General features: G+C 42.1%; 1 protein-coding gene across 2 annotated transcripts in view; it reads left to right on the forward strand.

Moving 5' to 3' along the window:
• LOC137496879 (uncharacterized) overlaps positions 1–23374 on the forward strand; it is a 487890-nt gene that overhangs the window by 336710 nt on the left and 127806 nt on the right. The window contains exon 1 of one of the 2 annotated variants that reach the window (XM_068225509.1): positions 281–431. The exons of the other annotated variant lie outside the window; for it this stretch is intronic. The gene's annotated coding sequence lies outside the window, so the exon portion shown is untranslated. Of the gene's footprint in view, positions 1–280; positions 432–23374 lie in introns of those variants that run through there. 2 annotated transcript variants of the gene reach the window in all.

The raw sequence follows: 23374 nt of genomic DNA on the forward strand, positions 1-23374 counted from the left end.
ACCTCATATGTCTTATGAGAAAAACAATTAAAACCTATAGTTAATAATTAACTGTCATATGACGTTTCTACGTGTTCTGCTATGCCTTGCCTCATTGCACAAGAATTGAGTGATAACTCCATTTTCAATCAAACTAGAAATTTTGGGTTTCTCACGCGACCTATTGAACTGAATTTGAATGTTCATGAGTGGGAGGGAAATCGGAGCTTTTATTTTATGAACGTAGTGTAACAATTAACATTTAAAAACATAGAGAACAGTTTCTAGATTGTCAAATATATTAATAAAGCTTCTTTGCTGTTTTCGTGGTGGGTATAGCTGCTAAAAATCAGATGGTTTCTAGATTGTCAAATATATTAATAAAGCTTCTTTTCTGTTTTCTAGGTGGGTATAGCTGCTAAAAACCAGCTGATTGAAGATCCACAATTTCTGTGAGTTACATCTGAAGATTTTAAAAAGTTATTAGTAATAACTGTACATATTGTTTATAATGAACAGATATGCAACTGTGACCTATGTATATATTTATAATTTTAATATATATATATATGATACTGATGATAATAATAGTAACACCGATCTCGATAAGTGCAGTCGCTTAAGTGCGGCCAGTATCCAGTATTCGGGAGATAGTGGGTTCGAACCCCACTGTCGGCACCCCTGAAGATGGTTTTCCATGGTTTCCCATTTTCACACTAGGCAGATGCTGGGGCTGTACCTTAATTAAGGCCGCAGCCGCTTCTTTCCCACTCCTATCCCCTTCCTGTCCCGTCGTCGCCACAAGACATAAAAATAATAATAATAGTGATAGTAGTACTAGTAGATGTTGTTGTTGTTTCCAACTTCTTATTTCTAGAATTACAGTAAACTATCTTTCAGATAACCTGCGTTCTATAGGCCTATAGGCTAATGCTCACAATTAAACAATTAATTGCACCTCGACTTATTGCAGCTCATAATACCGGTGAAGGATAACATGATTTCAGCTATTTATTTTTGTTATTCGTTATTTTTAAAATTATATTTCTGTGTCTTCGACTGACTATGCACTGAAATAAGAATGACTTACAAATACAGTAATTTAAATCCCAAAATTAGGTACCGATGTGTATCCAGGACTATTTCTTTTGAAAAGAGATTATTCCATTAGTACACTGCAGCATGAAATCGAACAGTGGCACATACAGTCCATGATATGATTAGAAAAGAATGCATAGGCCACTCAAATTTAATACCATCGGAATCACAAAGGAATGAAAAGTTATCCGGGAAGAACTGAGAGGAAGGCTGGCAGGAGGAAATTGGCGCAAGTAAGCGGATGCGGTGTCAGACTCATCTGTGTCCTGTGGTTTTCACACACTCTTTCAAGGTCCTCAGGAACCTCCCAATTAGTTTCCGAACTTTCCCCTCGTTCAATACGAGCGAGTTTAAGCGAGAATTATTAAAATCTCATGAAGGTCTTCAGAACGACCAGAACTTATTCAAGGTTAATCTGCTCAAATCACTAATGCAGGATACTATCATTGTTCGAAGTACACGGAACGACAGTAAAAGACAGACTGCTGCATCGCATATCCGTTTGGCTCTTGTATTCTGTACTCAAAGTTGCGAAATCGAATCCCGATCAGTCGGATGATATTTAAGAGTGCTTAAAATGGAGACCAGTGTCAATAAGACTACTGGTGCAGGCGTATTGAAATGGCAAATGAGATGGCGTATGGCTTTTAGTGCCGGGAGTGTCCGAGGACAAGTTCGGCTTGCCAGGTGCAGGTCTTTAGATTTGACGTCAGTAGGCGACCTACGCGTCGTGACGGGGATGAAATGATGATGAAGACGACACATTCACCCAGTCCACGTGTTAGCGAAATTAACCAATGATGGTTAAAATTCCCGACCCTGTCGGGAATTGAACCCGGGAACCCTGTGACCAAAGGCCAGCACGCTAACTTCTTTTCAGAGCAAAACACTATCATTCTAGTGACTTAAAATGTATAGCAGCTGGATGAATATTAAATACATAGCATTGTTATCGTTAGTAACTGAAGTCAGTAGAGAAATATTCCAGAAAAAAAGCCGGATTGGGTAGCTCAGATAGTAGAGCACTGATCTTCTGAGCCGAAGTTGGTGGGATCGATTCCGGCTCAGTTCCGTGGTATTTGTAAGTGTTCAAATACTCCACTCACGTATCGTGTTCCGTAAACCGTAAAAGTAGTTAGTGGAATGTAGAATCAATAATATTATTATCATTCTCGCTGGCGAGATGTTTTCAAAAGACTATCTTTACCCTAAACTTGATTTTTATTGACAGTTTTGTTATTTCCATAAAATGATCTCCGAGAAGTTTTCTCTGTAGATGAGATACATACAGTAATAGCTTAAGGAAGTGCTTGCACAAGGAAGTTTGTGTTGGCTATATCATCCTACTGATAAGTTCTCCTTCTTGAGTTCATCTAGTATATTAATGCTAGGGAGTCACTTAGAACACAGTTCTTATGAATTAAACCACTTAACTAGTTACACTGACTTCAATGCATTCTACATAGAAATTAAATCTAATGGATTAAATCGTTGTTGTGCAAGTGTTAGTGAGGCCGTCATAATGTAATTAGTTAATACCTCCGTAGTTTAACGGTTAGCACTGTGAGCTGCCGTTCCTGGAGACCCGGGGTCGATTCCCAGTACTGCCAGAAATTTTAGATTGGAAAGAGACTGGTGTGTGTTTAAAATAGTATATGCAAATCACCTACAATGGGGGTATGTCTGAAAAGATATGCATCACCTCAGGATTATGTAGTTAACTTTTAACTTGTTACGTCGTAACTGTAGGATGCTTAGACTTTATTTCGACCGAAGTTGATACTTTCAATGGGGGCAGCCTAACTGGGGTATAAGAGGCTTGCTTGTTCACCCAGGACATCATGGGTGTCAATCCGTCAGAAAGTCGAAAAATTTAGAAACGGGATTTGTTCTTCCGGAGATTGGGGCGTGATTAGCTCAGTAGCTTAGCTGCTGGCTTTCTATCCGGAATGCTGAGGTTCAAATTCCGGTTGATACTGGGTTGAGGTTTTCATCTCAAAAATCACGTGGCGTCGGGAAGGGCATCCGGCTTTAAACTCCCAGCCAAAATCAGAATCGGCCTGGATGGCTCCATTGACCCCAGAAATAACTGGGTACTTCAGATACATACTCCGCAGAAGAAAGGGTGGTCTATCTGGTCCGCTGTAGAGCTTTTATTTTGATACATGACACGGCTACACGCAACAACGTAAAGTCGGATAAGTTGCCAAATATTGCTGGGGGTGCAGCCTTACCGGAAACTGAGTTTGTTAAAACGCCCAGCGAGGGCTGTTTGTAGTGCTCAAGGTGCAAACCGTTCTAGCGTCTAAATATTCAATCTAGAGTTCCAGTTTCTATGCCATCTGATAGAGTAATACTGTTACATTGAAACTGACACGCAGGCAGCTTAAATGACATTACATGAAATTGTCAGCAACACAGTAACTGAGGTCATAAAATTATTATTATTATTATTATTATTATTATTATTATTATTATTATTATTATTATTATTATTATTGTTACCGTGTTTTGGTGGTAGTTATGCATGAAAGAAGGTGCTGGGTGGTGAATAGGTCTCAAGCTACTAAAGTGAAATTAATTTTAAAATTTAACAAGGTTATATTTTCTTTTCAAAATTAGGTAACAACAAATAGAACAGGTACTTAGTAGCCGAAACACAATTGAAAAATACATTTACATAGGTACCCCATTTGGGGCTTCAAAAGTCAGAAACATAATTCTTGGGCAATCAGCTCAGTTTTACCCCAAACACAATTTTAACGGAGGGGCAGAAAACCCCATTCATACCTAGGAGCCCTTGCTCCAAATTACACTGAAAAGCCTCCTCGAGGCATACAATATACAATTTTCAAAAGAGCCACTCGCTCTCAATTTTAAGCCTCTCCCAGGCCACACCAAACTCCACCTTTAAGCTGTCCTCAAAGGACATATACACAGGGGTAAAATACCCAACCTACTGAGGTCTATTAAATGACAAGAAGGTTAATACATGACCTCTAAAATACAATTTGAGGGGAGGCGAACTTGCACTCCTAATACACTTTGTTTAAGACCAACTTGGCCTTAGGCCGTTAGTGCAAGGGCTAATCCCATACTACAGAGGTGACTTAAGAAAATAACAATTTACATTACATTACGGAAGAATTGGTTGAGAAAATAAGTTCACCTCCAGACAATGTGAGTGGGAGCTCGAGAGGGTTAGCACTCTCTATCCCAGTATGTAGCTTTACAAGAGAATAGATGAAAAGAGAAGTTACATTTTAGGAAAAGGTTACATAGTGGAACGCTTAGAACCCGCCCCGAAAGTTAAACTGCTGAGCTAGCAAAGAAAGAATTTATTAATCGGCTATTACCTTGTTGCTGACCGCTGCCGAGGAAAGAGGCGCTTCCCGCCTCCTGCTATGTACTTAATACACTGAAAGATGGAACAGAAGTGGCCGAGAGACCCAAAAATCAGCAGTTTAAATACTCTCGCGGAAGTTTCTAGGCGTTAGGGGAATGAAAACACCCTCCCACAAACACTTTATTGGGTAGGACACAGCAACATATTCAAGTTGGGGGAAGAGACATCTGATTGGATAGAAATTAATTTAAGAAATTCGGGATTGGTTAGGTTCAACACAAGGGGAAAGAAGGGGTGAATATTGCCAACTTAAACAATGACTGAAAGAAATTTAACAAAGAACAAACTCTTGAAATTAAATTTTCTCCAACAAAATAGTTCTTTGACTCCGCACTAGGTTGCACTATTGTTGATCTTCAGTAGTGTCCTCTAGGAGAGAAAGTTTACACTTCTTACTTCAAGCGAAACAAAAACACATCAAAAATGACACAGTTCAAAAACTCAAAATTTTCCACGTGGTGACATCTTCTGAGAAGGTAAAGAATTAACAGCGTAGATAAAGTTCAGACTTCCTCCAGCAGAGGAGTTTCACCTGGCGCAATTTTTAAATTAGCGGCGTGGAGGTGTACCGCCCGGTACAATTATTATTATTATTATCTATACATATATATAAAACGCTAACGTGTGTGTTTCACAAAACTAAAGCTGTTAAACCAGAGGGAGTTAAAATGTGCGGTTTGTACCAAAATCTTCCAAATCGTCTCAATAGTGCAGGAAAAATCGTACATTTCTTGAAAAGTCAACGGAAAAGTATTTATTAATTAATTAATTAATAGGTCACCCAGTTCGTTTTGCCATCATTACCATGGAAACCATGGAAACCGTTAACCATTATTTTAAGACTGACAACGTGCTTTTCCTGTATTGCGTTACCTAGGAAACTTCTGCTGGCGCTGCCTTTATTGACCGCAGGTGCTGTCTATAAGACTGAAAGTCACGGTTTATCTCCAGCAAAAAAAGAAAGTCGTATAGTTTAGAATTTGACCGCTGGCGCTGCGTATAAGACGAGATCGCATCATGCGAGTTTTGTATCTAGCAGTGAATGGCCGCGCTGAGCAGTACAATGTAGATTGCTGTAAAGTCGTTGGTCTTGTTTCCTTTTAATTGTGCTAATATAGGAATTCAATTTATTATGAGAGAGAAGACCGTTTAGAGACTAAAAGGGCAAACTAGTCTTTGCGGAGACATAGGGAAACTTCCCTGGAACGAAACGATTATCTCAAGATTGTGAAAGACAATATGTCCCAAAGAGATAGACAAACGTCTGTTGATACAGAAGAGCGTATGCTCAGAGATCGCACCATACATGCACAATAATATCATAATGTGATTAGAATACGTAATTCTAATAATTGTTTAATTATGGTAGAATGCTGAACATTCTAACCGTTCAGTTGATACTATCCTGGATAGAGAAGAGGCGGTACATTATCCAACTGAATTTTTAAATTCTTTGATTCCTCCTGGAACTTTTCTCCACACACTGATTTTACAGGTAGGTTCCCCAATATTATTGCTCCGCAACACACCAAAATTATGCAATGGTACAAGACTGCTAAGCAAATCGTAAAAAAACTTATACTCTACTGAGTATGGATAAACTGTTTTGATCCCCCGAATACCAATGATAACCACTGACCTACCACTTTAGTAGGTTAGGTAGTTAGTAAGAGTATGTTTTAGTATGACCATTAATAAAGCACAGGACAAAGTCAAAGTCACCTCCATACAGGCCATGAAGGCCCTTGGAGGGGTGGAAGGTAAAGGTTTCCACCATTGTTAACCGCGGCACGTGATGGGGTGGAGTAGTTAGCTCTACGCCCGGCCGCCTTGGCCCCCAGGAATTAACCTGGTACTCATTTTTGGTGTAGGCTTAGTGAACCTCAGGGCCATATGCACCTCCGGAAGTGGAAATCTCGTTTCTTAAATTTTACGACTTCCTGACGGGGATTCGAACCCACGTCCTTCCCGGCGAACCGAGCACGCCTTTTCCGCCTCGGCCATGCCAGGCCTATAAAGCAGAGGACCAAACGCTAAACATTTGAGTGTTGAATGTTTTTCTCATGGTATTTTATGTGGCCCTGTTACATGTTACTTCCAAAGAAAATGTATTTGGATTGGTCCCAGATAGTCACGTAATATACCGGATATACTCACTATGTAAGGTCTCCCGTGCGAAGCAGTGGGGCAGTGGTGGCCAAGCGTAGAGCTTAAACACAGAGCTTACTACTTTATTCCATTTAGCGTGGAGATTATGGAAGGTGGACACTTTAACCATCCACTCCTCATGGCCTGTTACTTTAATTAATGCGTTTAATAGTGTTGTTTTAAAAGAGGCAACTTGGTGGAGATAAGTTGCGTGTGAAGGTAATACATATTAAAAACCCATGCCATTTACAAAGGGGCATGAATGAACTCAACATAAAAATCCTATGAATGTCATGGTCATTGAAAAAAAAAATGGATGAAAAAATTAACAGAGAAGTTTGCTATTGGGCTCCGTGGTCCTCGTTAAAGACAACATTGAAGATCGGGGCAGTGATAGAGTTAGGAATACATTGCCGCTGATATGCTAGCATCAGTAGTGTAGCCAGGATCGCCCGATGGGAGGGGGGGGGGGGTTATAGTTATAAAATGATGGTAGAACACAATGGAGGTACATGAATGACTTGTCATTAAAAGTCACTGATATAAGTGAATTACAGATATGTTGGTTCTACAATATTATGTCCCTGAATATTTATTTAATTTATTGTTAGTTTCTGCTTATTTTCTTTATGTAAACATTCCATTGGGGGGGTATAACTCCCACTAAACCTCCACCCCCCACCCCGCTTCGCCCCTGGTAGCATACACCGCTGTTTGGACAAAATGGTTCAGATTTTTTATTAGGGGCATAGTTTCATTCTCCCTTTTCAACCACTTTCATCGCACAAGAAAACGTACAGTCTCTGAAAAAGTCGTTGAATGCATGACATCATCTACTGGTAAGTCTCCCTGGAACGAACTTAGTTGAACCTGTCAGTTATTTATTTAGTCGAAAGAAAGACCCCTGGGATAATTCTCTTGTGGTTAGACAGTCCACTCCTGTCCAGTTTACCTCTAATAATGATCACGGCTATTCTATACAATGAGACAAGAACATAACTTTTTTTTTTTGCTAGTTGCTTTACGTCGAAACGACACAGATAGGTCTTATGGCGACAATGGGACAAGGAAGGGCTATGAGTGGGAAGGAAGCGGCCGTGGCCTTAATTAAGGTACAGCCCCAGCATTTGCCTGATGTGAAAATGGGAAACCACGGAAAACCATTTTTAGGGCTGCCGATAGTGGGGTTCGAACCTACTATCTCCCGAATACTGGATACTGGCAGCACTTAAGCGATTGCAGCTATCGAGCTCGGTGAACATAATATTAATGTATTTTTTATTTGCTACACATTCTACATTACATTCATACATCCGCATATATCTTCATGTTTTTATATGCTGCACATTGCACATTAAATTCATATTTTATGATGCACATAACACCCAGAGCTCCATCTGCGATGGTTAGCGGGTGTACTTTAGGGGACCCCAACCACGCCCCCAACTCAGCGCGCTGCAGCGTGGCGATCAACCACAAGAAGAGATTCACCAACTAGTCGAGACATGTGACGCGCAGTTCTGGCACGAGGCAATTAATTATCTCTCGAAGGAAGAGAGAATTCATTTAGTACGATATTGTACTCCATGATACACCCCCGTCAGTCGAGAGAACATTGCTGACTCGTGTCAGAACTCGGATCAGTCTTCGGGCCAGAGCTCACCTTAAAATCTGCTAAGGAAAGCTCTACATCTAAGTTCTCGGCTTGTTGATGATTCTCATTATAGCCTCCGCTGGGGACATTATTGGATGTGCATCACATATCTAGTGGGTGTGGACCGCACAGTGAACGAGTCTCCACTTGACTGCATCATTCGTATAATATTTGTACTTCTGGTACATCTTATGGAATAGTATAATAGCGTCGGTATATCAAGGGTGAGGATAATCATCAAGATCCGAATATCTTAGTTTCGACCGCAGATGAGAAGTTTCAATTGTAGATAAATACTGAACTCACACGCTATACGCGTCAACACGACAAACTCTGTGGTTTGTTTTAGTGTTCACTCGTGGGGCAGAAAACCAGAGTGCGATGTCTGGTTATTTAAGCCTATGTCAATTACTTAGTGGAAAGGAAGACCTCTGCATAATTATGTTGTGGTTAGGCAGTCCAAGCCTCTCCAATTTTTTATTGAAGGCTATTATTACCACTAATAATGATCACGATTTTTTAAATTATTCCTAAGATACAGGTGAAATCTCGATCACAATACTACACCTGTTTGGAAAATATACTCCATTTCAAACGTTTTTAATGATTAATTAGTTTAAGATTCTGTTTTGAATTCATGGCAGTTTAAAAATGAAGGCTAAAACCCTGAGAGTGAAACAGTTTGAATCTGATGGTTCATATGACAAAGAGTGATGGAATGTGAAATATTCGTAGGAATGTATGCTCATTTGTGCTTCCTGAACGCAGTTTTGTTTTGAAGTGACGATGACAGGTGGTGCACTGAAAAATATTGTTGGTATTATAGGTGTATAATGATCCGTCGCTTTCGCCTAATCTTCATGATGATGATTACCTATTGTTTAAAGGGACCTAACATCTAGGTGATCGGTTCCTACCTATTCTCCATTTCATCCCATGTGTTATCCAGTATTCAGTATTATGCGACACCACATGAAATGATCACCAACCAAACACTCGAAATCAATACTACGCTTCAGGACATCTCTGAACCATAGTTTCTGTCCGCCAACCTTTCCTCTCTCGTCCTGTAATCCACCGTACTAGATATTTTTAGGTAGCTGATGGTCTTGCATCCGGATAACATGTCCCGTCCACCGTAATTGATTATTTTGTGAGCACTTTCTCAATATCTAATAAGTTCGCCCTTCGAAGTCCATCAATATTTCTGACGTAATCATTCCATTTCATGCGCAGGATTGATCTAAAACAGTTCAAGTAGATACTGTCTAACATCTTAATATGCCGTCGATAGGGACATAAGCATCAGAAGAATACAGAACAGCCTTTGTGAGTAACTGCTGGTCATGGGACGAGAAAACGCGCCGGCTAAGTTTCTCAAAAGAAGCTTCTGCTGCTGGGCTGATTCGGCAGTTCATTTCAACGTCCAACTGTTAAAATGCTACCCAAATACTTTAATTTCTCCAAGGGCGTAGCCAATGGGGGGGCGGGGCGGGGGTACTGGGGGTACTGGGGGTTAGAACCATCTCCAAGGAAATTTTTCAAAAAAATAATAAACAGAAACAAAGCAAAGCAAAAGCAAAGTCATCTCCGTACTGGCCATGAAGGCCCCTGGAGGGGTGGAAGGTAAAGGCTTCCACTATCCGTAACCTCGGCACTTGATGGGATAGAGTGGTTAGCTCTACGCCCGGCCGCCTTTGCCCCTGGGAATTAATCTGGTACTCATTTTTTGTGCAGCCTGAGTGAACCTCAGGGCCATGTGCTCCTCCGGAAGTGAAAATCTCGTTTCTTAAATTTTACGACTTCCTGACGGGGATTCGAACCCACGTCCTTCCGGGAGAACCGAGCACGCCCTTACGCCTCGGCCAGGCAGCCCCTAATAAATAAACAGAAACTGTCAATAAACAATAAACATTCACAGACATAATTATTGGAGAACCAACAGATCTGTTGAACCTATTTTCTAAGAAGCCTCGAAAGTTGGATTTTAGATTGTACACTGAACGCACCATTCCCTGTAAACCTGTTGACCTTGATCGTATTGTTCTTCTTCTGTATTTTAATGTAAGATTTTGTAGTGAATAACAACATCATTCACTTGTATGAGTGTCCTTATAATTACAAGTCTTGCATGCGCGCACCTCACACGCACTAGCACCTTCATTGTGTTCCTTCATCGAACTATAACCCTCCCATCGGCTGATCCTGGCTACGGTACTGCATTTACAGTTAGCTTCTACTAAAGACAAAGTCATCTCCGTATAGGTGATGAAGGATATTCGGGGGGGGGGGGGGGGGTTGAACGTAAATGCTTCCGCTGTTTGTAACCATTGGAGCAATAATATAATGGTTACAGATCTCTTCATATGGTTATGGCGATATTTAGGGGTTATAATAAGGATATAAAGGTAAAGGAGGAAAGGGCATTGAAGTTTCTAGTAAGGCCTCATTCAGGTATGATTCCAGTGTATGGGACCTCTCAACAAGATTATTTGATTCGAGTACTGGAGAAGATGCAAAGGAAAGCAGCACCTTTTCTTGTGAGTGATTTCCGACAAAAGACTTGGGAGTAAGGAGACGAGCTACTCGACTAAGTTGTATGTTCCGAGCTGTCAGTGGAATAACATTGATACACGAATAAGCTTGTGTGTAGATTTTAAAGGTAGGAAACATCATAATATGGAGAAAAAGTTGGAATTCAAGAGGACACTTTGGGGCAAATATTCGTTTACAGGAAGAGGATTAGGGATTAGAATAATTTACCAAGAGAGATACATTTCCAACTTTTTGAAATTATTTAAGAAAGGCTAGGTAAGCAACTTATAGGAAATCTGTCATCCACCCGTGCAGATCAGTCGTGATTGACTGATTGATTTATTGATTTATTCATTGATTAATAGGCACGGTAGTGATTTCGAATGGTTGGCTCTATGCCCGGCCCCTGTTGCCCCCCAGGAACTGGTTGCGTGCCGGAAGCGACCGTGCCGGATGCGACCACAGTAAAATCGTGCCGCTAGCGACAGAGTGGATTTAAGCATCGTGCCGTATGCGACCGGTCAATCAATCTGTCACCACTGATCTGCATTTAGGGCAGTCACGCAAGTGACAGGTTGCCTGTCAATCGTTTGCTTAGTCTTTTCTTTAATAATTTCAGAGAATTTGGTAATCTATGGTAAATTATCCCCAATCCCTAACTCTTGCTCCTATAAATGAATATTTGCCCCAATACGTCATATTTATTTCTAACTTTACCTTCATATTGTGATCGTTCCTACATTTTTAAAGCACCACTAGTAAAGTAAACTCGTATCCTCATCGTGAGGGGGTGCAGCTCTTTTCAAGCACACCCCCAATTAAGGTGAGCTGCGTGTACCATTTTAACCACATACCAGTCTTAAATCTCTGACAGTTCCGGGAATCGAACCCAGGCTTCCAAGGACGGTAACTAATAATGCTAACCGTTACGCTTCGGAGACGGACAAGGCACCACTTAAACTTATTCATACCGAGCTCGCTAGCTGCAGTCGCTTAAGTGCGGCCAGTATCCAGTATTCGGGAACCACGGCCATTTCCTTCCCACTCCTAGCCCTTTCCTGACCCATCGTCTTCATAAGACCTGGCTGAGTCGGCTCTACGTAAAGCAACTTGTAAAAAAAATATTCGTCTACTAATGTTATTAATACAGTGCATAATTAAAAATGTCCACGGTTTCCGATTATAGCAGTTCGCTGTTTGAACATTAAAAAAGAACGATTTGATTCCCTACCCGGTTAAGAGAGCTATACACTTTGGGTCTATTTTCTAACTTTTTCTGGCTTTGATTTATCTTACCTTATCTTGGTTGATGACCTAGCTCATTAAATGAAAATTGGGTTGTCAACACTGGTCTTATCCAGCTTGGTAACAGTTTATGCGGTCGCGCGCGGCACGTTCGCATCTGGCACGACACCAAAGGAATCAACCTCCTACTCATTTGTAGCATAGGCTGAATAAACACGAAGTCTCTCCAGAATTGCAACACTCACATCTAAAAATTGGCTTCTCGCTGACATTAAAAGCACACGATGTTATATAGGCCTATTCCATTAAGGCAAAAGCCAAGCCATCTCCGTACAGGCCATGGAGGTGTGGAAAATAAAAGTTCCCACAATCCGTGATTAGTTCGATGCTCGGCCGCTTTTCCCCACAGGAATGAACCTGATACTTATTTTTAGTGTAAGCTGACTGAACCTCAAGGTCATATGCCTCACATGAAGTGGAACCCTCTTTACTGAATGTTTCGACTTCCTGGTGGGGAATCTAAGCACGTCCTTCTGAGTGAACCAAGCACACCTTTACCACCTCGGCTAGGCAGCCCGTACTTCTCCTAGGTGCTTGATTAATATTATACTTAAAAAATTAGAAAATAACAATTTGAGGATGAAAATAATAATGCCATGTGGCCTCCAGAAAGGCCTGGTGCAGGTCTTCCGATTTGACACCGTATAGGCGACCTGCGCATCTGTGAGGATGGGGTCCTATTTAACATGAGAAATCTAATGCTGAGAACGTCACAGACACCCAGCCCTCCAGCTATAGGAATTAGCTAATGAAAGTTAAAATCCCCGACCCGACCGGGAATGGAACCCGGGATCCCTTGAACCAAAGGTCTGCACGCTAACCATTTAGCCATGGAACCGGGCATCTAAGGATGATTTGTGTCGGTAGAACTATTTTTTTAATAATGGCATAGACTGTCCCATTTCAAGGGCTCAATCAATCAATCAGTCAATCAATCAATCAATCAATCAATCAATCACTACTGACCTGCATTTAGGGCAGTCGCCCAGGTGGCAGATTCCCTATATGTTGTTTTCCCAGCCTTTTCTTAAATGATTTAAAAAATTGGAAATTTATGGAACATCTCCCATGGTAAGTTATTCCAATCCCTAACTCCCCTTCCTATAGACGAATAATTGCCCCACTTTATCCGCTTGAATTCCAGCTCAAACTTATTCGTCTACTAATGTCATTCCACGCCATCTCCACTAACAGCTCGGAACATACGACTTAGTCGAGCAGCCCGTCTCCTTTCTCCCAAGTCTTCCCAGGGAGATGTGTAGGATGGCAGAAGATCCTGTGATCCTACGAACTCATCCTCTTAACCAGAATCGTAGCCAGGATCGTCCGATGGGTGTGTGTGTGTGGGGGGGGGGGGGGGAGGAGGTTATAGTTACAAAACGATGACAGAACACGACGAATGTGCGTGTTTGGTGCGCGAATGGATGGCTTGTCATTGTGACACTGACAAGTGAATTATGTTGATATTCAGATTGCAGTACACGACAAAATCTTACATTAAAATTCAGAACAAGAACAATACGATCAAGGTCAACAGTTTTACAGCGAGTGGTAGGTTCAGTTTACGATCTAAAATCCAACTCCCATGGGAGGGTCTAAACCTCCCAGTAACTACTGACTACGCCCTGCCCTTAACACATTTACTGTTCCACGTGCCTCGGTATAGCCTTCATATATTTTTACTTCGATGACATTAGAGTTCTTCTTACTTACTTACTCCCTCAAAAATGCCAGTACACTGCACGTTTCATATCGGACAACCGTAAATGGAATCATGGTATTCCGCTTTAAATATGGTCTTGTAACATGGATAATACGTGTACTGTAGTTTAAGAACCACTGTGCTATACCATTACAATTCAGGCTGACAGTCCTGTATAATGGGTGTGCTGTGTGGGTGGGATAATTTAATCCGGTAATTTGATGGCCCGTCACATTGGCGACAGTGCTTCCCGCACGTCACTAGTGGCACGCAACTGAAGTGTGAATTTACAGAGCCTTCATCTCTTTCCGGTCTTCCCTTATCCGATTCTACAGTAGCCATTTGGTCCATCCCGCTGTATACCAACTAATTGTTTTAATATTGCTCCTTGCATCTGATTATTTAAGAAATTGCATTAGCATAACAGCGCAATCACATGCCAATTGAAGCTCCATACTATTGATTAATTCTTCCTGATAAAAACTTTCTTCACATTGTCTCAGGTATTTCTAGGGTCACTGGAGCCATCCGGGCTCATTTTTTTTATTTTGGCCAGGGGTTTAAGACTGGATGCCCTTCCTGACACTACGTGAATTTTCGGATGAAAATTCCAACCCGGCATCGACCGGTATTCGAACCTCAACTGGAAACTCAACTGTTAAGCCACTATGGTAATTCACTCCTCTCCCTGCACTTACAGATATTAATTTGTCATAATTATGAAGGAGCGCCTCATAGTGGAATAAAAAAGTTTAGCAAAGTCATTTCTCTGTAAGAATGTCTATCTGATTGGTTGAATGATCAGCGTAGTGGCCTTCGGTTCAGAGGGCGCCGGGTTCGATTCTCAACTGGATCAGGAATTTTAATTGTATATGGTTAATTCATCTGGTTCGGGGACTGGGTGTTTACCTTTTCTACAATACACTCCTCTTCATGCACACACAGCACACTACCAGCCACTATAGAAACATGCATTAGTGAATACATCCCTAAACGTAGGGTTGTCCGGCTCCATGGCGTGCTGGCCTTTGGCCACAGGGGTCCCGGGTTCGATTCCCGGCAGGCTCGGGAATTTTAACCGTAGTTGGTTAATTTCGCTGGCACAGGGGCTGGGTGTACGTGTCGTCTTCATCCTCATTTCATCCTCATCACGACACGCAGGTCACCTGCGGGAGTCAAATCAAGACCTGCATCTGGTGAGCCGAACTTGTCCTCGGACACTCCCGGCACTAAAATCCATTCGACATTTCATTCAACGTAGGGTTGACGTCAGGAAGGGCATCCGGCCTTAACATTCGTAAAAGGTCAGGAGGAAGAAAGAAAGAAAGAAGACTTGTGTGTGAGAATGAAAAACTAAGGAAACGTTACTGATCAGCACCTGTGTGGTGAAAATCGCAAATTACTCAAAATGGTATATGCACTCATAATTTCTAATTAAGATGAAAATATATTTTATACTCATGCATGAGTTTGCTCTTTATACTTCCAGTCATATTGTAATATCTCACTCTTGGCTGATTTCCCTATTTATTTTGTAATCTAGCAATGCGTGTCTAACATAGAAATGTGTTCTTTCAGTCGATGCTAGCTCAAAGCCTGAGAGAACTTGTTAGTTACTGTACTAATGTTCAATTCGAAAAAAAAAAAAAAAAAAAAAAAAAAATCCTACTTCCTCCAATTGAAAGATATCCAACTACAATTTCGTATGACTATTTCAAAGCTGGGGCAACACTTGTAAACATATAACCTCTTACTGGGGTGAGCGGCGTCTACCATGTAAGGAAAAATGCGTACTGGTATGGAGAAGAGTAGTGTTGAGTGTAGTGAGTTACAAGAATATTCGGACAGCACAAACAGTCAGTCCCAGAGCCAGAGGAATTAATTAGACTGGCTAAAATTCCCAGTCCAAGGTGGTAGGCCTACTCTTTTTCTTACATACGTGGCCATTTTTAAAGACCCTGTAAACACATTTAAAGCACACCAGCTCATCTTTAATTCTTTAACTGGACACTCTCACATCAGCCTTGTTTCTCAAAATTAACTTCTTTTAAAATTCAAAATGCTCCATGCAATCCAATTTTAACCTGACTAACTTCAAACTGTGGTATTCATCTTTAAAATAGTTGAAACTTTCAGAATTTGAGTTAACGCTTGGGAAAAATCAACTTCTTTTTAAGATGTGTTACAACTTCTTTCTTAATCTGTTTGCCCTCCATGGTTGGTTTTTGCCCCGGACTCGGCGAGGAATCCCTCCTCTACCGCCTCAAGGGCAGTGTCCTGGAGAGTGAGACTTTAGGTCGGGGGATACAACTAGGAAGGAGAACAAGTAATTCGCCCAGGCGGCCTCACCTGATATTCTGAACAGCGGCGTTGGAGGTTAGGGAAGATTGGAAGGGATAGATAAGGAAGAGGGAAGGAAGCGGCCGTGGCCTTAAGTTAGGTACCATACGGCAATTGCCTGGAGGAGAAGTGAGACACCATGGGAAACCACTTCGAGAATGGCTGACGTGGGAATCGAACCCTCCTCTATTCAGTTGACCTCACGAGGCTGAGTGGACTCCGTTCCAACCCTCGTACCACATTTTAAATTTCGTGGCAGAGCCGGGAATCGAATCCGGACCTTCGGGGATGGCAGCTAATCACGCTAATCACTACACCACAGAGGCGGTCAATAACAAACGTAATACTACAAAATATTCCTTTTCTTGACCTTCCTAACAACAAAGTTTCAAACCAGAAAATACAAAATAAATTAAAAACAATATTGATGTGCCTGGATCATTTAAAAAAATACAACTTCTTTCCGAGGAAAATGGATATGGTTCCGAACTACTCGCTCAATTTAATCCATTTTTTTTAATTAGACCACTTTAACTTTCTCGCCGTATTTGGTGTACATCAGGCTAAAATTTTCAAAGAATTAATTAAGATCCTCCCCTATGTTGAACTCATGTTGTGTGGTCGATCACGTCATGTATGGCTAAAACATTGTTTCCTGAATATTCCTTCGAATCCAGCACAGCGTAACGATGGAATTGCACGCGCACATTGCATCTCCATGCTTAACCGGAACACTTCCTCTTGTGCAGATTTGACGAGCACGTAATGGAGTTGCTATTAAAACCCCAGGAACGATCTTCCTGTTCCTGATCGTGTTCGGAACAAGGAACAAGGTACATCCCTATTTGGTGATGCTATTATCGCGATCATTGCTGTAGAGTAGAAACATGTCTGCAGTACGCAAGCTCACGCACCGGATGTAGCATTACGAAACGTCAGCGGATGTCTGCCACCGTCTCTTGTTTTCTAACGTAATTATAGCCGCATCAAGGAGTAAACAGCTGCCCGATTGCTCACCAAATCACGTATTGTAAGTGGTTTCCCGGCGGTAATGTTTGTTTGTACCATTAATAAATAATTATCACTTCTATTACGTAGGAATAAATACTATATAATTATTTTATTGAAGTTGCCATGGACCAAGATACTACATTACGTGATTTTTAGGTGAGACTTCTACCCTGTAGTTATAGGGATTAAAACCACGATGGTCAGGACAGGAAGCCGATAGTCGAATCACTGTGATAATCATGCCTCAGCAATGATAATAATAATAATAATAATAATAATAATAATAATAATAATAATAATAATAATAGTAATAATAATAAGCCGGCACGGTGGTGAAGGGGTAGCATGCCTGCCTCTTACCCGGAGGCCCCGGGTTCGATTCCCGGCCAGGTCAGGGATTTGTACCTGGACCTGAGGGCTGGTTCGAAGTCCACTCAGCTACGTGATTAGAATTGAGGAGCTATCTGACGGTGAGATGGCGGCCCCGGTCTCGAAAGCCAAGAATAACGGCCGAGAGGATTCGTCGTGCTGACCACACGACACCTCGTAATCTGCAGGCTTTCGGGCTGAGCAGCGGTCGCTTGGTAGGCCGAGGCCCTTCAAGGGCTGTAGTGCCATGGGGTTTTGTTTTAATAATAATAATAATAATAATAATAATAATAATAATAATAATAATAATAATAATAATAATAATTGCAATAATAAAATAGACACTGACAGACACGAAGTCTAAGGTTAAATTTATGGGAGAAATCTCAGATCCTTTTAAAATCGAAACGAGAGTAAGACAAGGAGATGCACTCTCCCCTTATAAGTCTTAAACTGCGTCCTTGAAAAAGTGATTCAAGAACTGCGCAAACAGAAGTTATTCCTCAAAATTCACCAACCAGTTAGTTGCTTTAGGTAGATGGAAACCAGCGATTGATTGTCTAGCATTTGCATACGACCTAGCGATCTTAATTCGAGACATTTCAACAGCCTAAAATCACACTGAACTCCTGAAAGAAACAGCGGAAAAGGTCGCCATCCAGATATCTTTTGAAAAGACAGAATACATGGGCAGCAACAAACAACCACCGATACTCATGGAGACAAAACATAGCAAAATTACGTTAGCATCACAATTTAAATGTCTTGTTGTAAGAATTTAGGAAAATAGCCCTGACGAATTGTTATAACACATGCAGGGCTGTGGTCTGGATTTCGCTTATTATGAAATGTGTCACGCATTAAAACATAGTCCGTCGCCGTACTTTAGTCAGGGTCTTGGCACTGCTGTGCACTGTGCTATCGCGGCCTTCCCGGCTACCAGACCATTCCGCAAAAAGTCGAGGGACCAGCGACACAATCTGGTTTCTAAATCTCAGATCCTGGGGATATTTTCACACCCGGAAACCAATTGCGGCGTGGATCGTTCTATTGATCACCCAGGGGTGATTCTGTATAGATAGATCCTCTCGGTGTCCCTACGGGAGCGTTGCTTCGATTCGATCCTCCTGTCAGACATGCCTTCCACAGAGGGATGTCTCCTTCATTCGCATCATTACTACACGTGAGTACTGAAATGTACTGACAAACCCATTACTCTTTCTGACGGGAAGCGTCCGTTACCCTCCCTGTCCGGATCGCCCTTCAACTCAGTGGGGGATTTTATTTTTCCTATGGAGGACTTCATCGAAGACCTCTGCTCCTCTTTCTTCCCTTCGTAATGATCAGCTCGACCTACACCGACGTCAGTTGAGGGAATTAATTAAATAATGGAAGTGTGCTCCCTGGACCATCGTGTACATCCCCATGTTAATAATGCTAGGAGTCAGGAATTAGGAATTAGGTGAAGAGAATTGTGGTAAATCCCCATAGGAGGAAGCAGAAGCAGAAACATACAGTATCTACAGGTAAAACATTACGTGTTGTTGACGGCACATACAAGGATGTGGTCTGGAGACATGTCATACACAGCTCATATCATATCCACACCATCGTGTTAGCTGTCGGTTATCCTTGGTAATGTAGATTTTTCAACACACTGGTCCTATAGCTTCAGAGCATCTGGCTGAAGAGATCTGAGACCTAGTCACCTGTGGTCTCCGATACCCACCACCCCGATTGCAAAGAAAGGCTCAGTCAAACATTCGTAGTGGAGGGGATAATGTAAGGCCTCACAAATTATCTCGCTACTGTTTGTTAGTTCTCTTCTGCTCCGTAGCACTGTAAAACGAAGAGGAGGTACTGTTTGCATGAAGGAGCGATACCGGATGAATGGAGAGTTGCAGTAGTAGCCCCAGTGTAGAAGGTAAAGTGGTGACAAACAAAAAGCGGATAATAGAGGTCAGTCAGCTTGACATGCGTTGTTGTTTGTAAGCTCTGGGAAAGCATTCTTTTTGATTACATTAGACACGTTTGTGAAATTACTGACTGGTTTGATAGAAGGCAATTCAGGTTTAGAAAAGGTTATTCCATTGAAGCTCAACTTGTAGGATTCCAGCAAGATATAGCAGATATGTTAGATTGAGGAGGTCAAATGGACTGTGTCGCTATCCAAGACTTTTGATAGGGTCCAACTCGTTGGCTGAACGGTCAGCGTACTGGCCTTCGGTTCAGAGGGTCCCGGGTTCGATTCCCGGCCGGGTCAGGGATTTTAACCTTAATTAGTTAATTCCAATGGCACGGGGGCTGGGTGTATGTGTTGTCTCCATCATCATCATCATCATGACGCGCAGGTCGCCTACGGGAATCAAATAGAAAGACCTGCACCTGGCGAGCCGAACCCGTTCTGGGATATCCCGGCACTAAAAGCCATACGACATTTCATTTTAACTTTTGATAGGGTGGATCACGGAGGTTACTGACGAAAATGAGGACTATTGGACCAGACAAATGAGTGGTTGAATAGGTGGCAAAATTTCTAGGAAATAGTACTCAGAGAATTAGAGAATTAGAGAAGGTGAAATGTTATCTGATCCTGTAATGATTAAGAGGGGAGTCCCACAGGGCAGTAGTATTGGACCTTTATGTTTTCTTATTTATAAATGATATAATAATTGGAATAATAGAAAAGGATATTTTCGGATGATGTATAGAGTAGTAAAGGAGTTGCAGGATTGTGAGCGACTGCAGGGGTATGTAGACAATGTTATGAGATGTACAGAGGACAATGCTATGGTGGTAAGTGGAACGAAGAGTCATGTTAAATCCTCTCAGTTTTAATTGCTATGTTAATGGGGGATAAAGTACCTCTTGGGGAACACTGTAACTACCTATGTGTTATTCGTATAAGGAATGATCTTCATTGGAGTAATCACATTAACGAGGATGTAAGGAAAAGGTTACAGATCTATTCACATGGTTATGAGAGTATTTAGGGGTTGTACTAAGGATGTAAAGGAGAGGGCGTATAAGTATCTAGCAAGACCGCAATAGTTCCAGAGTATGGGACCCACAACAGGAGTACTTGATTCGAGAACTGGAAAAGATCCAAAGGAAAGCAGCACGATTTGATCTGGGTGATTTCCGACAAAGGAATAATGTTACGAAAATGTTGCAAACTTTAGGATGGCAAGCCTTGGGAGTAAGGAGACGAGATGCACGACGAAGTGGTATGTTTCGAGCTGTCAGTGGAGAGATGGCGTGAAATGACATTAGTAGACGAATTAGCTTGAGCAGAGCTTTTAAACGTAGGAATTATGAAAACATGAAGTAGTAATTATCATAATATGAAGTCCGGCTCCATGGCTAAATGGTTAGGGTAATAGCCTTTGGTCACAGGCGTCCCGGGTTTGATTCCCGGCAGGGTCGGAAATTTTTAACCATCATTGGTTAATTTCGCTGGCACGGGGTTAGGTGTATGAGTTGTCTTCATCATTTCATCCTCATCAGGACGCGCAGGTCGCGTACGGGCGTCAAATCGAAAGACCTGCTCCTGGCGAGCCGAACATTTCCTCGGACACTCCCGGCACTTAAGCCATACGCCATTTCATTTCATCACAATATGAAGATAAATTTGTAATTCAAGAGGATAAACTGGAGCAAATATTCATTTATACGACGAGAAGTAAGAGATGGGAATAAAGTATCAATGGAAATGTTCGGAAAATTTCCAAGTTCTTTGGAAACGTTTAGGAAAAAGCTTGGTAAACAATCTAATAGGGAATCTGCCACCTGGGCGACAGCATATCAATGATGACTGAGAGTCGAGAGTTTGGGTTTGCAACGGGCACTTTTTGTGAAACCTTTTCTTTTCTTCAAGGCCAGTTCCAGGATTAAAAAGATAATCTCTGTTAAAGTTATAACGGCGTTTTCGTGCTTCTTTACCTTTCCTGGTTGTTCTCTGGTGGAAGTAACGGTTGGAGTTTAGAACAGGGCCTCTCAAACGCCCAAAATTGCACGCGCGCAAACAGCGGTGCAGAGTTCCTGTGCACAGTGCATCGGTCCCGCTCGGCTCGGCTCGGCTCGGACCAACGCTTCGTCTCTGGGCTACTCGGCTAAGCTCGGTTCAACTCGGCTCAGATTTGGAGCGCTACGGAGCAAGTGAGGAAGAGGGAGACAGGGGGAGCGAGCGAGACAGGCGTGGAGAAAGAGAGAGAGAGAGAGAGAGCGCTATTGCTCCAAATTGAGGAGTGGAGGTCTGCACTCTGGTCAACCAAGCGAAGTCGTCTTTTGCACCGTGCACAGTGCATGCACCAGGCGCATGCACCCTGAGAGGCCCTGGTCTAGGAGAATAGTTTTATCGAATAGGACGGAATGTTTGCAGACTAATGGAAATGTCTTGTGTGGCTGATTTTGAGGTGTAATTGAGGAGTGAAATTAGTTCGGAGTGGTCCGCGAAGAGGGTGGCTGCAACTGGAGAGACTGAGGAACCCATGGTGACTCCTTTCGCGCGCTGGTAGCACTTCCCCTAGTTGTGTCACGGTTCCTGTATAGCTCAGTAGTTCGTTTTGGAAACAGCCTGCTACAGAAAAGCGCAAGCCACGTACGTATCCGCAAACACCATTCTTACCAAACGGTCCTTTAATTGCCTAAAGTTGAACCAATCGGCAGCTTCACGAATACAGACCAGCCACTGCAACACTTTTGGAGGATAACTGTTGTCCGTCTGTTCCCAAAATAGCGAGTTCGATTCCGTTTGAGGTCGTTGACATTTGAAAACTCCATGTCGTTGCCTTCTGGCATGTTGGAAAACTCCTACAGGATCGTATTCCCACATTCTGATGTCTCTTAAAAATCTATACATTTTTTGTTTGCTATTTGCTTTACGTCGCACCGACAGAGATAGGTCTTATGGCGACGATGGGATAGGAAAGGTCTAGGAATGGGAAGGAAGCGGCCGGTGCGTTAATTAAGGTACAGCCCCAGCATTTTCCTGGTGTGAAAATGGGAAACAAGGGAAAACCATCTTCAGGGCTTCAGACAGTGAGGTTCGAACCCATTGTCTCTCGGATGCAAGCTCACAGCTGCGCGCCCCTAACATCACGGCCAACTCGCCCGGTCTATACGAATTTAAGGGACATTAAATAAATACGTATATTAAGAAGAAGAAGAAGTATGATGTTATGTGTTTATGTTCCACTAACTACTTAAGTTTCCAGAGACGCGGTGGTGTAACATTCTGTCCGGCAGGAAATCTGTTGACACGAGACTGGCATGCTTGAGTTCCTTCGTGATTGAGTCGGAATTAAACCCACCAACTTGACCTCACAAGCAAACCTTCTGTTGGGGAAGGGGAAAATGACAATTTATTTAGCTCTTGACTTGCTTAGGATGTCGAAATATGAACTCTCACAAATTTTGGCCACATGAGTGCAATTACTTTGGGAGATGCATGACAATAAGTGAAGAGAATAATTATGAGTATGTGTAGGTTGTAAGTTGTTTTTGTTTGGGAAACAATTCTACAGCGTGGATTAGTCTGAAAAAAAAACAGGCTGCAGTAATGGTGGTCTCTAAAAAGTACGTGAAACTTAACTTCTCTGTACAGCAACCACACCGCTGTGTCATATTTACTACGCAGTCCTCTCAAATTCTTAAAAAAAAAATCGGTAGTATTATGAAAATGGTGTGGGTTTCTTGCAGTTAATCTAGCTAGCAGTTATCCATACAGATGAGCGTGTTCAAAGCGCGGAGAAAGGAACTGCTGGAATCCTAGCGATTGTAGTTTCAGGATGTTATCTCGCTGCTGGAATGTAGCGGCTGACTGGCT

Source organism: Anabrus simplex, chromosome 1 (assembly GCF_040414725.1).
Source record: "Anabrus simplex isolate iqAnaSimp1 chromosome 1, ASM4041472v1, whole genome shotgun sequence".
In the NCBI taxonomy this organism is placed as follows: Eukaryota; Metazoa; Arthropoda; class Insecta; order Orthoptera; family Tettigoniidae; genus Anabrus; species Anabrus simplex.